At 59.0% G+C, this 4,668-nt stretch overlaps 1 long non-coding RNA gene across 2 annotated transcripts in view; it reads left to right on the forward strand.

Moving 5' to 3' along the window:
- The window catches only part of LOC106727680, a 17,657-nt gene that overhangs the window by 9,747 nt on the left and 3,242 nt on the right, over positions 1–4,668 (forward strand). The window lies entirely within an intron of this gene.

Raw genomic sequence — 4,668 nt, forward strand, 5'->3', positions numbered from 1 at the left:
GCCTGGGGGAGCAGAAAGAGGGGATGTGGGGGGAGCAACTTCCAAGGGGTCCCAGAGTGGCTCCTTGAGTTTGCAGGGCCTGCCTTGGGACATCCATCGGGGAGATTCAGAGACATCAACTGCTTGGAAAAGAGGAGGGGGTGATCCAGAAGGGCTGCCTGAAGGAGCCTAACTGCAGGTCCCTGAGCCCCAGGCAGAGGTGTTCAAGGCCAGCTGCCCACTCTGCAGGACCCCACCTGCCTACCCCTCATGTGGCCACCCCGAGGAGGGATGCTGGACAGGCCTGAGCTCTGAGCAGCCCCTAGTGCTGAGCTTCAGGAAGCACCGTGAGCAGGAGCCGTTCTCACCAAGCGGAGCATTTGGGTCTCCCCCGCCCCAGAGCGATGGGGAATACGGGATGGGGTGGGCTTAGCTCTGTTAGTGAGCTGGCCATGGACTGGCCATGCCAGAGACTCCCACAGTCAGTCCCAGCCTCCTCCCTTCCAGACATGCCCTGCGCTGGGGCAGGCCCACTGGAGCAGTGGTTCTCAACCTTCCTAATGCCGCGGCCCTTTAATACAGTTCCTCATGTTGTGGTGACCCCCAATTTCATTGTTACAAATTGAACATAATGAAAGCATAGTGATTCATCACAAAAACAATATGTAATTATATATGTGTTTTCCGATGGTCTTAGGCGACCCCTGTGAAAGGGTCGTTCGACCCCCAAAGGGGTCGTGACCCACAGGTTGAGAACCGCTGCACTGGAGGCTCATGCACTGGAGGAGAGGCATGGAGCCTCGCAGTCCGCTTGGGGCGCTTTAACGCAATCCCACAGGCTGGTGGTTTATAAACAGCGCAGCTGCATTGCTCACAGTTCTGGAGGCTGGAAGTCAGACCAGGTGCCGGCGGGGTCTGGTCACAGATGTCTTGTACCCACCCCCAGCAGAAGGGACGAGGTTGCGGTCTGGAGCTTCATGTATAAGGGCTTCATCCTGCTCACGAAGGCTAAAGCACCTCCCACAACCCCACCTCCTACTACCATCATTTAGGGGGTTAGGATATGACTTTGAGGGGGACACATTCAGACCATAGTGGAGCCGGATGGGCAGGGGTTCTAAGCCAGGGAGGCCCTGGCCTTGGCCTCACCCTGGGGAGCAGGTGGCTGACATACACCCTTTCTCCTTACCCAGCCTGAAGGACTCACCCAGGGCCCTCCTGGGAACCTGGAGCCCTGACCCAGCCCTCAGGCACACAGGTCCACCAAACCACCTGCTTTCAGATCCAAGATACTAGGGGGCATGGCCTAGAGGTGGGTGTGGTCCCCTCTCTGCTAGAATTGGGCCCAGCTGAGTCGTTGGACACCTTGAACTTGAGTTTAAGAGCGTCTCGTTGGGGTGTCATGGTGCTGCCTGGTCATGGAGGACCTCGCTATTGAAAAGGATGCCAGCATCCTTCCTGCTCCTGGGAGGGTAACACCTAGAGAAGCTGCTTGGCTCCTGCTGGACCCTGTCGCATGGCTCTGGCCTGCACAGTCTTCATGTCCAAGCCCCTTGCCTACACCTGGGACCAGGACCATGATGCCATCTGTGCAGCCTGTGAGGGTAAGGGCTTCCCTGGGTCAAGCTGCTCAGGGGGATGGGGGTCCAGGCCAGGGAAAGTGGGTACAGAGCCTGGGCTTCTTGTTGCAACCTGCCCTGCTGCTTCTCCCTGATTGGTCCAGCCTGCTTGGGACGGGGGTTAAGTGGGAGGCTCTGTGATTGGCTGCCCTCGCCAGAGTTCATGGACTGGAGCAAGAAAGGCAAGGTCTCTCCCAAAGAAAGGGGGTGTCCTGTTCCTGGGTCCCGCATGGAACCCAGCCCCCCCCCCAGATGTCTGTGGACATTTGTTAGAAGGTGGACAGCTACTGTCATTATGCAGGAGAGGAAACTGAGGCTTGAAGTGGTACCAGACCTGCCCGAGTGCCACAATAAGTGGGTGATGCGCCCCAAATGGCCATATCTCCCCCAGCCACACCAGGATGGGTGAGAGGGACGTGGCTGCAACCAGAAAATTCTGCCGCAGATTTTTCTAGTTGCATGAGTCAGAGGAGATGATTAAAGGTGGATTATGGGGAGATAAAACGTGCGAGTGCTGCACAGGACGTAGAAAAAGCACCAGAGCCTCAAAGACCCCACTGCACGCTCAGTGGGGTGACTCAGACTCAGACTCCACGCAGCGAACACGGAGGCACAGAGGGGATGGGCTGGGTCCTGGGTCAGGAGCCCTGTGTAGCCCGCTGTGCCGGCTAGTCCTGGGCTGTCAGTGCTGGGGACATGGAGAAGGGGACAGCACCTCCCCAGGCCTGTGTCCCTGAGCCTCAGGGACCCTGTGGGTGCCCAGGCAAGAACAGCCCCCTAGACGGATGGTGACTTTGGCTCGGGGGGGTGGGGGAGCAGGGAGGGCATGTCCAGAGTCACTCGCTGCCGGGTGGCTCACTGCACCCTTCAAATGCCAAGCACCAGGCTGGGCTGCGGAAAGACCCAGGGGAGCAAGCTCTCCCTAGGGACCAGGGTGCCTGAGCTTCCTCATTATATCCAACTTTGAAGACCGTTCCTGTCAAAGCACGCCTGCTCCCAGGTAGGCCCAGGGTCCGACCACACCAGGGTGAGAGGTAGTGGACAGGGAGGAAGTGGCCCTGGCCGGGCGGGGGCAACCATCCTAGCTACCCCCACCCTGGCCCGCCAGGAGAGGAGGGAAGCCTTGAAGTGCCAGGCCTTTGAATCGCTGTCTCCATGACAACGCGTGGGCACAAAGGGCCGGGTGGTGAGCAGGCTGTGGCTATGCGAGGCTGAAAGGAGGAAGGGAATCTTTTATTTATGGGGAAGGAGGGTTGGGGATCTGGGCTGCACCCACGCCCATGACCAGATTGAGGTCTTAAGGCTGTGACCTGCACCCCTGAGCCAGCACACCTGGGACACCCGAGAGGATCGAGCGTGAGCAACTGGAGGACAGGGCTGGGGCGAGAGTCCAGCATGTACACAGTCAGAGACGTGACCCCAGAGGTCCCCCCAGAGTGAGGGAGCCTCCCTCCACTGCATTCAGTCTCTATAGGGCTTACTTTCTAGGACAGGTACATGCCAGGTGCTAGGGCAGGTGCAGGCTGCAAGGAAATGCGAACAAGCCAGATGCTGCAGAAACAGCAGGTGGGGGTTGCCTGAGTGGGTACTAAAGAAGGTGTCAGACTTGGTCAGAAAGAACCACCAGTGCAAAGGCCCTGGGGCAGCACCGAGCTGAGAGTATCTGAGGACAAGCAGGAAAGCCAGGAGTCAGACCTGCAATCTCTCCTTTCCCCCACACCTGGCCACAGGCTCCAGGTCTTGGACATCAGGTGGGGCCGCCACCCAATCCTAGCTTCCAGCTGCCAGCCCCACCTTCCCCTGTTCCCCGGGCCCCCAAATGCAGAAAATTGCACCCAGGGTGCCACAAAGGGAGAATTCTGACCGAAGAGACCGAGGAGCAGTGTAGAAACCACCATCGTGGAGCAGACATTTTATTGCACTGATTAAAATATTTGAGAGATTGAAGAGAGAGACGGAGGTGATGTCATAGCCCTGTGGCTGCTTGCCGCAGACTCACCCACGATAGCCCCTTGCTCCTCCCATCCTCCCCGCAGCACGCCCCGTCTCCTTTCCTTGTACATGTCTGGATTGGGCAATATTTTGTGAAATTGGGAGAGCTGCACTGGAAATTCAGAACCAACATGTGCCATGATCCGCACACACAGTTTCTAGTTTGAGCTGAGGGAGGGGTGGCCTGAGGACCCCCACCCCCACAGTTCTCAGGCTTTAGTGAGAAAACCACTCATAGGGTTGAGAGGGGCTTGTAGGAAGCCCCATGTCCCTTCCAGCTGGGGTCTGGCTGTGTGGGCTTGGGAGGCTGCAAGCCTTTGCGGAGCCTGGAGCCAGAGGCCCACGTGGCCTGTCTGAGCTTTTGTCCCCTCCACAGTGACCCCCCAGCTCCTGGCCCCCGGGGCGCCGGCCTCAAGGCAACTTAGGGTCATTGGGCCGTTTCGTCCCCTTGCGTTTGGAGGCAACACCCCCCTTACTCCCACCTCTGCCCCAGCCAGACTGCCTCCCTCCGGTGGCATCTGTAAGTCATTTGATTCCCACATGCTCCACTTCGGGGTCTGAGCCCAAGGTGGGGGAGGGAGGGCTCCAGGGCACCAGGCAGGACTGAGGGGATGGGGAGGGGAGAGGCTGGCAGGCAGGCAGGAGAAAGGTGGCCAGAGTGGGGTGGGCAGCCGGCTTCACCCGCCCCATCGGTACTGAGTCTGGAACGGCCCCTGGCCCCTTCAGTCCAAAGATGGAACCCTCCAGCCCAGAGAGTCAGATGATGTTCCCCAAACCCCCCCCCCCCCCAGGCCACATTGTCAGTAGCAACAAATGGGGCATTGCAGCGACCGCCACTGCACAGCCGACTCCGCGGGGCTCCCGGCCGACAAGCCCCAGTTCCTCCTGCTGCTCAGAGAGACAGGCCCATGGCTGCCACGTGCCTCTGCTGGTATCTGTTGGCCCTTCTCCACCCCCCACCGAGGGCTTTCATTCTCTCATTTCATCCCCCATCAGCTCCATTGTAGAGATGAGAAAACTGAGTCAATGGCAGGGAAATGAAGTCTGGGGTCAAATAGCTGGGACCGGGGGGAGGGGA

This window comes from Myotis brandtii, unplaced genomic scaffold (assembly GCF_000412655.1).
Source record: "Myotis brandtii unplaced genomic scaffold, ASM41265v1 scaffold463, whole genome shotgun sequence".
NCBI classification, from domain to species: domain Eukaryota; kingdom Metazoa; phylum Chordata; class Mammalia; order Chiroptera; family Vespertilionidae; genus Myotis; species Myotis brandtii.